Here is a 12,299-nt window from a genome sequence, read left to right as displayed (position 1 = left end):
TGTGTCTGCCTCTCTCTGCCCCTCCCCTGCTTGTGCTCTGTCTCTGTCTTTCAAAAATGAATAAATGTTAAAAATATTTAAAAAAAAAATAAAAATTTAAAAAATTAAAAAAAAAGAAATCTCATGTTTGGAAGTAAATATACTTGCAAATAAACCATGGATCAAGTAAGATATCACAGTGGGTACTGGAATATATTTGGAACTGAATAATAATGAAAGTCCACATATAAAAATGCGATATGCAACGTAAGAGGTAGTGACAGGGAAATGTACAGCCTTCATTGTCAGAAAAGAAGGCTAAATATGAGCAGAAAGCATCTATTCAATGAAGTTAGAAGATATAAAACAAACTAAGCCCGATGAGAAAAGAGAAAGAAGTGTTTCTGTGAAAACACTTAGCAAGAACAAGAGAAAAGACACAAATCAGTATCAGGAGTGAAAGAAGAGACTTAAAATTAACTACATTCCCCACAGACATTAAAACATCGTTTTCAGGGGCGTCTGGGTGGCTCAGTAGGTTAAGCGGCCGGCTCTTCGTTTTGGTTCAGGTCATGATCTCACCATTTGTGAGTCTGACCCAGCACTGGGTTCCACACGGACAGTGCAGAGCCTGCTTGGGATTCTCTCTCTCCCCCTCTCTCTCTGCCCCGCACCTCGTGCTTCCTCTCTCTTTCTCAAAATAAATAATAAACTTAAAAAATGTCGTAACAGATTCCGAATAATGTGCCAATAAAATTAAATTTAGGTGAAATGGACAAATTTCTTTAAAAATTAACTTGCACTCACAAAGAAACAGAACTGTCTGTGGTCAAGGCTTGCCCTGCCAGACATACAAAGATTTAACAACACAAACAAAAAAAAGTCTTTAAAAACATAGGGGTGATGGTGTAAGGACAGGAAGGCCAGTGGAAGAGAATAAAGCACCCAGAAACAAGCCCGTGCACAATTTATAACAATTTATGACATTTATCACCACAGAACACTAGCAAATGAGTCTTTTCGGTAGTTGGTGCTGGTACCCTGGATATCTACATGGGGAAGAAAGGAAATTTACACCCTACTTCACTCCAGACACATAAGTCACTTCCAAGTGAATAGAACTTGTCATTTTAAGGGATTTCTCAAATAAGATACAAAAAGCACTAACAAAAAAGAAAAAAATAAAATTGAATTATTTAAGAATCTTTTATGTGTCATTTAGCTTGGAACAGCACCAAGACTTTTGAAACAGCTGAGTACAGAGAAAAGCAAGGTACCGATTACACAAAAGTCAGGATAACGATTATCTTTGGGATAGAGGATGAACAGGGCACACACAGGGCTTCTGAAGGTGTTAGCTATGCCCTATTTCTTACCCGAGACATAAGTACAGGGGTATGTGCTTTGATAAATACATCATTAAGCTATTTCAGGAGTCCCCAGAGACCTCGCCCTAACATTCGCTGATTTGCTGGAATAACTTACAGGACTCAGCACACAGTCCTACCGACAGCTAAGGACACACAGCCAGATCAGCAAGGGGAAAAGACACACCAGGCAGAGTCTGGGGGAATCCAGGTGCCACCTTCCTGTGCTCTCTCCTCTCACGAGGGCACATTCTCTCAACGAAGACGCAGCTACGTGCAACATTTCTGCCCCAGGAAACGTGTCAGAGACTCAAAGTCTAGGGTTTTTATTGGGGGCTGGTCCCAGAAGCACCCTCTGCCCACCAAAAACGTGGACTCTCAGAATAAAAGCAGGCGTTAGAGTTCCAGGTGGGCAAAACAACCATGTTGACGTAGGAGAGGTTTCAAAAGCCCAGTTCCCACTCGCCAGCCAAGAACCAATCTTGCAAGCAGGACTTTCTAAAGAGAAGTCTCAGGCCTGCGATGTTAACTCATACACAGGTGTTCTTTGCACTTTTCTCTATGAAATAGAACATATTTCACAACAAAAGATATTTTAAAAACAGGTGACCAACATACTATTAAATCTGTGTTTAAAAGCCACAGAGAAGACATTTGCAATATATACAACTGACAAATAGTGTAAGGAACGTATAAACAATTCCTGTAAGACAGTTGCAAAGAAAGACAAAAAACCTGAACAGGCTCTTTTAAAATGCAGAAACAGTCCATAAACACAATTAAGGTCCTCAACTTCACAATAGTCTAGGGGATTGAAACCACAAGAAAATACTACTATACATATACCTACTAAAGAGGCAAAAATAAAAACACGATATCAAATGGGGGGCACCTGGGCGGCTCAGTTGGTTGAGCTTCCGACTTTGGCTCAGGCCATGATCTCGTGGTTCGTGAGTTCGAGCCCCACGTCAGGCTCTGTGGTGACAGCTCAGAGCCTGGAGCCTGTTTCAGATTCCGTCTCCCTCTCTCTCTGCCTCTCCCCCACTCGCGCTCTCTCTCAAAAATAAAATAAAAACATAAAAAAACATTTTTTTAAACACAGTATCAAATATTAGCAAAGATGTGGGACAATGGTTAAGTCTCACACACTGGTGGAAGGGAGGTGCAACCACTTTTGAAAACAATTTGGCCTTTAGGAAGGTAAAAGGTACACATATTCTTTGACCCAGTAGTTTTCTGAGTTACGTGTACAAATTCATGAACACGCACCCGAGGACATATGCACAAGAAATTTCCAACAACATCAATGGCCAAAATCTGAAACCAATCCAAATGCCATCAAAGCAGGAAGGATAAAAATAAACAAACAAAAAAACTCCAGAATGGATAAACGGTAGCAACAATCACATAAAGGAATATTCTATAGTGATCACATAAATTTTTACTAAAAATAATTTAAAAAATTAAAAAAACCTGTATCTACAATATGAAAGAATCTCACAAACATAATGTTGAAGCAAACAAGACAAAGTAGAATACATAAATTATCACCCTATTTGTAGATCTCAAAACCAGGCAAGACTGAACTATATTACTTATGGATGCATACACAGGATATACCACGAAGACAAGAAAATTACCACAAAATCAGAGTAGTTGTCTCTAGTGTGGGGAGGAAGTTACGATGAGGGGAGCCACACTTCTGGGGTACCAGTAATACCTATTTTTCGATCTGTTTGAGGGTTATGTGCAATTGAAACTTTATAATTATCTTTATGTTTACATAATTTTAACGTGTAATTAAACTTTATAATTTTTTAATAATTATTCTTTAAATTATATATACTATGTACTTTCTAAGGTATTACGTATCTTGCTCAAAAAATTTGAGAAAGAAAAATCAGCAAAAATAACAAATAAAGGATTAACATTACAAACATACAAAGAAGGGCGCATGGGTGGCTCAGTCGGTGTCTGACCCTTGATCTCGGCTCAGGTCTTGATCTCAGGGTCACGAGGCTCCTATGTTGGAGCCTACTCAAACAAACAAACAAACAAACAAACAAAACCATACAAAGAACATCCAAGTTGCCATGAACAAATGATCCAGGAGTATAAACACACAGTTCACCAGAATATATAGACATTAAATAAACTTAGGAAGAAACATTCAACTTTTCTAGTAATTAATAGTATGAAGCAACATTTCATACCTATTAAATCAAGGAGAGTGGAATACTGTGATAATTTATAAGGTAAATGGCAACCATGAAGACTGAGTAGCTGCATGGAATAATTTAATATTGGGAAAACAAAAGACTAAATCATGAGTGCATTATGCTTACAGCTAAGAAGGCTGCATAGCTAAAATCTGTAAAGGACTCATGAAAAAGGAAAATAGCTGATACGATTTAAAGACACGATCATGACTGTAGTATTTTCCTGGATACTGCAAATATGTTTCATTAAGATACAGGAATTTTTAAACAAAGAAAACTCAATAGTTCCTTGTGATTCTAGAGAACAAAGTCCACGTCATAACCCCAAGACCTTTCACAAATTGACTTCAACTTGTATTTTTCACTCAACGCCAGGCATCGTGCTAGGCACTAGAGTACAGAGATGGGCAAGACATGATTACTCCCCTCAGTGAGCTCCTAGGCTGGCAGGAAACAGACATGCCGACAAATAATTACAACTTAGTGAAGTAAGTCCCACGAGAAAAGGTTTCTTCTTAAAAGTCTAGGACTTCCTGGAGCACCTGGCTGGCTCAGTAGGAAGTGCACCCAACTCTTGATCCCGGGCTTGTGCGTGCGAGCCCCACGCTGGGTGTTGAGATTACTTAAAGAAGACTTAAAAAAACAAACAAACACAAAATGTGACTTCCCACAGAAACAGACACACAAATACGGAGAATAAACTCATGGCTGTCAGAGAGGAGGGAGGGACATGGGCAAAATGGGCAAAACAGATGAGTGGGAGGTACAGGCTTCCAGTAATGAAATGACTAAGTCTAGGGGTTGAAAGGTACAGCCTAGGCAATAGTCAATGGTACTGTAACAGCCTTGTGTGGTGACAGATGGTAGCTATGCTTGTGGTGAGCTAGCATACAGAGTCGTCAACTCACTATGACGTACACCTGACACTAATGTAACATTGTGCTTCAACTATACCTCAATTTAAAAAGGAGGTGGGGGTGAGTCTATGGCTTCCCAGATGAAGGAAAAACTCAAGAAAATCGTACAGAAGCTTTCCAAAGAACACTGAATTGGAGCCCAGGTGAAACCTTCCAGACAGGGTGCGGATGTGAAGGGTAGTCTATGCACTATTTGTACCAAGTCTGAGGCACATAGCAGGTGGCTGGAGACTGTTTAAAAACCTCGGGGATCCCACTACGGGCAATGGAGACCCACTGGGGCTTTCAGCATTTAGCTCCCGAGAGTATTTTGCAATTACTTTGGACCTCTTTGTTCTATCCTTTTTTCCCTTAAGAGAAATATATATTGGGGTGCCTGGGTGGCTCAGTTAAGCATCCAACTTCGGCTCAGGTCATGGTCTCACGGTTCACAAGGTCAAGCCCGACACTGGGCTCTCCGCTGTCAGTGCAGAGCCTGCTTCGAATCCTCTGTCCCCGTCTCTCTGCCCTCCCCAGCTCTTGCTCACTCTCTCTGAAAAATAAATTAACATTAAAAAAGGAAAGAAATATATAAAAATATAAAAAATATATATTGATGTTAAAATATCTATTTAGTTAAAATTAGTATTTTTAAAAATATTTATTTATTCATTTTGAGAGAGAGCAAGCAGGAGAGGGGCAGAGAGAGGGAGAGACAGAATCCTAAGTAGGCTTCATACTGTCAACACAGAGCCTGACTTGGGGCTCGATCCCACGAATGATGGGATCATGACCTGGGCTGATATTAAGAGTCAATGCTTAACTGACTGAGCCATCCAGGCACCCCTTAGTTAAAATTAGTATTAACAATATATTTATGTTTAACTTTTATACATATTCCTTTTAATTTTAAATTTCAAACATACAATAAAAAGTTGACACCCATGTATTCACCAACCAAATTTAAGAAGTTAAATTCTGTCCTGTTTCTCTTTCAAAGAAATAAAACGTTTTGGATGTATTTAAAATCACACACATCCATCATTCACTCCACTCATCTCCTTCTCTTTCCTCCCTCCTCACAGATAATACTGACTACCCCAAAGTGGATGCATACGATTTATCTGAATGTTGTTCTTTTACTACACATCTAACACTATGGGCTTTGCCCAGTTTTTTTAACTCTGGGTTTATCAGTAAAATGAAGGCAAGAGCTACCTTTCCCAGTCAGTGGATTAGAAATAGAACGCTGAAATGCCTGGGTGGCTCAGTTGGTTGAGCATCTGACTCTAGATTTCGGTTCAGGTCATGATCAACCCACGGTTGGTGGGTCTGAACCCCACATCGGGCTCTGCGCTGACAGTGCAGAGTCTGCTTAGGATTCTCTCTCTCTCTCTCTCTCCCTCTCTCTGCCCCTCCATCATTCTCTCATTAAAAAAAAATTAAGAAAAAAAAAAGATACAGAACGTATGTGGTAGCTATCAACATCACGACTGCCACTGAAAGGAACTCAAGACCCAGAAATTTTCGCTTCTTCCAAGGAGACCATAAGCTGCTTTCTAATGTTTATTTATTTTGGGGGGAGAGAGAGACAGAGAGACAGAGCATGAGCGGAGGGGCAGAGAGACAGAGACACAGAATCGAAGCAGGCTCCAGGCTCTGAGCTGTCAGCACAGAGCCCAAGGAGGGGCTTGAATCCACTAATCATTTGATCGCGACCTGAGCCGAATTTGGACGCTTAACTGACTGAGCCACCCAGGCGCCCCTATAAGCTACTTTCTGACAGCAGCCTAGCTAACAAAATGTTTGTTCAATTTAGGTCTATTTTCATTTCCCATACGGAATACTTCTGCCTTCTTTCCCAATTTCTGACCTCTAACCCAGGCTCTGCCATTACTGTCCCTTAACCTTGACAGGGGCACAGGAACGCTACTTATCTACATTGGTGGCACCAGGAGCTGTCAGGTGCCTGCTCCATCTCAGGCCAATAGGTGCCCAAAGTTCTGAGTAACCTGAGGGCAGGTGAGGACTATGAGAGGAAGCGTGGTGTTGTGGCAGATGCCTGGGAGTCAGGCAGCTCTTTCCACACAGGGACAAGCTCTTTGTGCTTTAGATTCTCCCTGTCAAAAATGAGGACAATTTTACCTACTTCTCCGGGTGATGGTGATAATAGAACCCTTACCATGTAGCAAGTCCCCTTTGGAGCATTTATTGCATATATTAAGCCACTTAATCCTAACAAAACCTGCAGGGTGCAGAAGACATGATTTCCCCTACACGACAGAAGGAAACCGAGGCACTTAGTTTAAATGACGAGTGGACAATCACAGAGCTAGTAGGTGGAAGAGCCCGGATTCGAAGCCAGGAAAAGTGATGCGGTCTGTGTCCTTAACCACCTCCCTCTGCGGAGGTATTGTGGGGCTACGATTGTAAGCAAATGGGTCCCAGGCACGTGGCACACAGTACGCCCAAAATACAGTAGCCCGGCTCGCGACCGTGGAAAGCTCGAGAAAAAGTACAGTTTCGGTCTTCACCGGGGAGATGGGGGAAGTGCCAGAGGTCTGGGCTGGTATCATCCACAGACTGCAGTGTGCCTGGCCCTGTGGTAGGTACCGGAGTACACCAACAACAACACAATGGGTGCCAGGCCGGCTCTTCCACCGACACCGGGGGCGATCCCGGCCCCACCCCCGGGGCCTGTTTCCCCATCTGGGAACACGCGTGCTTTTTCTCGCGTTCTCTCGGGCTACGGGCCGCGACAGAGGGCTCCGCGGGCCTCGCCCAACTGGGACGGGCAACGGAGAACCTTCCTCTCCGGCCCCGGGCCGGGTCGCCGGGAGCGGGGCTGGGCTGGGCGGTGCCGGGCCCGCAGTCCTGTCAAGTTCAAGCGCGCCGCACTCACCTCTCCGGCAGGCCCGCAGCGGGCGGAACCCCGGTCCAAACTCCCCGCGCCGCCGCCGCAGCCCCCGCGCCGCGCGCCAGCTCACTTCGCGCCGGAAGCCGGCCGATTCCGATTGGTTGCTTCCTGAGGAGACCGACCAGTGCCCTTGCCCCGTGGTACCTGTCCCCGCCCCCGTGGGCTGCTGGGGCGGGGTGTTCCCAACGCCCAATCAGAGTCTGAGATCCGAGGTCAGGTGACCGTGGTTCAACGTGGGCTTCCGGCACGCTCGGGATCTTTGTTGTCCTTGTGTTTCTTAGCCTCGGGGGAGGCTTTAAAGAAGACGGGCGCCTAGAAGCGAGCTGGGGTGAAAAACCCCGGAACTGAGAGGAGCCTGAGACTAGGCAGTTCCCACAGGCCAGGTCAAAGCTCTGCACCCCTGCCTCTTTGGCTCTTATCCGCTGTCTCTGTGAGACTTGGGGGAATTCTGCTCTCCACCCCCTTGTAGAGCTGGCCTCTGCCCCAATACGTGAGCGACTGTAAATTGTCATTGACGGGGAAAGGGATCTCAAACTCAGATGCCTCGGTGGACAGGTGAGGTACCTGAGTGAGAAGCCATGCTGCTGTTCCAGTTGATTGTTGACACGCGCGACTGTGGGCTCTGTGATGCCAGATCTTTTTTTTTTTTTAATTTCCTTCCCTTCCTTCTTTTCCTCCCACCCTTCCGCTTCCCTCTCTACTTTTCCTCCCTTCCTTACTTTCCTTCTCTCCTAATAAAAATTGAAAACGTGTTTATGTGTGAAATCCGCCGATTTTAAAATGCTACAAAAATAACACTGCAGTCAAACAAAACACATTATTGTTAAATTACTGTCTACAGGAAAAAGCAAAAGCAGGTTTTTAATAGCCAAATGGCCAAATAGGAAGCAAGATGGAGACAAGGTACAAGGTATGAAAAATCTACCAAAAGAGAAAGCTGAGTACACTTAGACTCAAAAGGAGGGTACTACCCAGAATGATCGGGTGGTCTCAGAACTCAATGAGGTGTGAAACCCAGCTGAAATTGCCTGGGCCACACACTGCCTGAATTCTCCTTTAGCTTTTTTCTTCATTGTCCTTCACATTTCTGCCTTCCCTAGTGCCAGTCATTGTGCTAAGCTCTTGAGAACTTTCTCATGGAGCGCACAGGATGTTAGATGTAGACGTCGGTGAAGGAGGCGGACACTTGCACATTGATGACAAAAGCGATAGGAATAGTGATTATGGGAGTACCTAGGAAGGACACATCCACAGAGTGGCAGCTTTAGGTGGGATTCTGAGAGATGAGTAAGAGGTATGATTTGGAAGCAAAGGCCAGGAAACTGGAAAGACGACAATAAGGTACCTTTGAGGAAATGGCAGGGAAGTGAGCAATATGGAGAGATGATACGCGAGAGGAAACGGACCAGATCTCGGTTTGGACTTCACCCTAAAGGTAAGTGGCAATTGTCGGATGTGGCGACAAGTGGGATAGGGGAGAGCCTGGTGCCATAATATTAAGTGAAATCAATGATTTTACATATACGTGTATATGTATGGATCTCCACCACCCAGATCAAGGTATGTACCATTTCCAGCACCTGGTAAGATTCCCTTGTGGAGCTTCCCAGCTCGCTATCCCCCCAGCAGCAACCTGGTATTACACAGCGTATATTCTTCTATAACTGCTTTTTTTTTTTTTCTCAACATAGTATCTGTGAGCTTTATTTATATTGTATGTACCAGAGACTCATTCTCTTTTATTACTAATTTTGTGAAAACTGTTTAATGGCCCCCAACATCCTTTTTGTCCAGTGAAAAATAAGGTGTTGTCTAGCACACCCTCAGGGGTATCTGATCCCATGTAGGCTCTATGCCTTTCATTGTCTTCGAGGTAAAGAACATCTCTAAATTGTTTTAAAGACAGGTTCTTGTCTATAGAAATGCAAATTGTGTCCAGAGGAACGCATTTAATTATTGTCAATTTGATCAGTTCTGCCAGTTTTGCATCTATTTGTAAAGTATTTCATTATTTCTCTATAGTATATATGTGTGGTACTTTGAATTTTCCTTTGTACTATCTTTCTGGATCTCATTCATTAATGAGTTAAATAAAACCTTTGACATGTGTTTATTTTATGTCTTTATAAGAGTCATGATTATACTTGATTTTAAAAACCATTCTTTTATCAACAGTATGCAATTGTATGAGCATGCTACAATTTATTTATCCATTCATCTAATGATGGACATTTGAGTTTTTTCCCTTTGGCTATCATAAATAAAACTGCTGTGGACGTTTTTACATAAGTCTTTTGTGATCGTATGCATCACTTCTTCTTGGGGGGTAAACAGTATCTAGGAATAGGGTTTCTGGGCCATAGGGGTAAGCGTATATTTACCTTTGGTAGAAACAGTCATGTTTCCAAAGCGGGTGTATCATTTTATACTACCACTAACACCGTGTAAGTGTCCCATTATCTGTATCTTCATCAACATTGAAATCGCCAATCCTCTTCATTTTAGCCATTCTGCAGGGTGTTTAATGGTATCTCCTTGTTGTTTAACTTACTATAGAAGGTTTTCAGGAGAAGAGTAACTTGGATAGTTCCTTTCCAACCCTGGGCCCAGCAGAATGGCTCCTGCATAGCAGGGTGGTGAGAAGGAGACGGGCCATTCTGCCATCACTGAGGTACTGACCAGAGAACACATCATCAACATTCACGAGCACATCCATGGAGTGGAGTTCAAGAAGCGTGCCCCTCGGGTACTCAAAGAGATCCAGAAATTTTCCAGGAGGGAGATGGAAACTCCAGATGGAAACTTTCTGGGCCGAAAGGTGTAAGGAATGTTCCACACCGTATCCGTGTGCGGTAGGCTAGAAAACATAACGAGGATGAAGATTCACCAATACAGCTCTATACGTTAGTTGCCTATGTACCTGTCACCACTTTCAAAAATCCACAGACCAGTAATGTGGATGGGAGCTAATCGCTGATTGTCAAATAAAGGTATAAAACTGCAACAAAACAAAACAAAACACAAGTAACTTGAACAGATTTTAGAAAGCTCTTTTTGGTTATGTGGAGAATGACATTTGTACACCAATGCTCATAGCAGTGTTATTGACAATAGCCAAAAAACCACATCTATTGGCAGATGAGTGGATAAACAAATATGATATCTATAGGCAATGGAATATTATTCAGTCTTTTTTTATTTTATTTATTTATTTATTTTATTCAGTCTTAAAAAGGGATGAAATTCTGACACATGTAACAATATGAACCTTGAAGAAATTACACTAAATAAAATAAGCCAGGCACAGAAGGACAATTACTGTGTGATTCCACTAACATCAGGTACCCAGAATTCGGAGGCAGAAAGTAAAGTAGTGGTTACCAGGGTTTGGGGCGGAGGGTATAAGAAGGAGGTACTGTTAAACAGGTAAAATTTGTTTGGGATGATAAAAGAGGTCTGGAGATGGATGCTGGTGATGGTTGCACAACACTGTGAATGTAACTGATGTCACTGAACTGTACACGTAAGATGTTTAATGTTAAATTTTATGTCCTATACACTTTGACACACACAGGGACACACAGGTATGCACACGAGCCTGGTATTCTGGGTCTGAGAACTGAGCAGTGGCTCCTGTCTCCATTGAACCTGTAAAATTTTAATTTATAGAAGTGACTGAGTGAGGACACAGAGAGATTTTATTACTCCGTGTTTCCTGAGAGGAGGAAGCACGCCACACGGGGCCACGTGGGGAAGCGACAGGTGTGGTCAGGACGCAGAGAGGAGCAAGGAGAAACCTAAGCCAGACACTTAATCGGGGTTCGTACAGGGAAGGCAAGCCAGGGCAGGGAAAGTGGCTTGGGATTGGCTAGTGTGAATAATCCTGTGACGTGTGAAGGCCCCAGGCTTGGGGACTGTTCCCAGATGTCTAGTACCTGGCCCTGAAATGATTTCGTCCAGGGCAAACATTGGCATAGTGTAGGAGAGTCAGATAAGGAGGCGGCTGTGTTAGGGACTTGAGATTGGCTGCAGGGTTTCTGATATGACTTTCCATGCTTGAAAAAGTAGGATCACACGCTTTGGCTCTTCATTTGGCAGTGTGTTTAGTAGATGTCAAAAGGGCAAATACAGAATGTAAAAAACAAAACAAAACACAGAACAGTTGGCCCTGTGGCTGTCTGGTACCAAGGAAACTTTCAGGTGACAGTAGCGGAGACTTTCAGGAAGTAGGGCCTAAGTTGCTCGAAACAACACAGGAAACATTTTCAGAACATTTTACTATGAGCGTGAAAAAGAGGAACAGGTGGGAAGTATAAGGAGTCCTTCCAGGCCAGCCCATAACTCAGTTTTCCATTTATATGGCATTAGCCAAAAAAAAAACAGACTTGAAATTTTTGGCCTCTAATAATGTATTTTTAAATTTTTTTAATGTTTATTTATTTTTGAGGGAGAGAGAGAGAGAGAGAGAGACAGAGCACTACCAGGGGAAGGGCAGAGAGAGGGAGACACAGAATCCAAAGCAAGCTCCAGGCTCTGAGCTGTCGGCACAGAGCCCGACGCAGGGCTCGAACTCACAAACCGCGAGATCATGACCTGGGTCAAAGTCAGCTGTCCCACCGACTGAGCCACCCAGGTGCCCCTCTAATAATATTTTTGTCAAATTTGCAAACTGTATTAAAAACATGTTGAAGGGGTGCGTGGGTGGCTCATAGGGTTAAGCGCCCGACTTCGGCTCAGGTCATGATCTCAGGTCATGAGGCAGGTGTCTTGTGGGAGTCAGTCTCCATGACCCAAAGCACAATGGGTGGCCCAGCTGGATACGGAAGGTCACAGCCTCAGGGTCTATGAGAGCCTCTATTCCCAGGAGAGTCCAGTGTGTAGCCAGTTATCATTGTTTTAATAGCGTACAGCATGAGGCTTA

The 12,299-nt window shown here is 43.4% G+C and overlaps 1 protein-coding gene and 1 pseudogene across 4 annotated transcripts in view; one reads left to right on the top strand and one right to left on the bottom strand.

The window, feature by feature from the left end:
- BLM (BLM RecQ like helicase) overlaps positions 1-7,491 on the bottom strand; it is an 87,543-nt gene extending 80,052 nt beyond the window's left edge. For 2 of the 4 annotated variants that reach the window (XM_053888649.1, XM_053888652.1), the window contains exon 1: positions 7,364-7,491. The gene's annotated coding sequence lies outside the window, so the exon portion shown is untranslated. The remainder of the gene's footprint in view (positions 1-7,363) is intronic. The other 2 variants (XM_053888651.1, XM_053888650.1) reach the window with 2 other exon arrangements.
- Positions 7,492-7,941: 450 nt separating this feature from the next.
- LOC128772711 (60S ribosomal protein L31-like) lies at positions 7,942-10,416 on the top strand (annotated as a pseudogene).
- Positions 10,417-12,299: the final 1,883 nt, after the last annotated feature.

Source organism: Panthera pardus, unplaced genomic scaffold (assembly GCF_024362965.1).
Source record: "Panthera pardus isolate Hobbes unplaced genomic scaffold, ASM2436296v1 HiC_scaffold_23, whole genome shotgun sequence".
Taxonomy (NCBI): Eukaryota; Metazoa; Chordata; class Mammalia; order Carnivora; family Felidae; genus Panthera; species Panthera pardus.
Note: the sequence above shows the minus strand (reverse complement) of the source record. Positions and strands in the feature narration are given on the sequence as shown.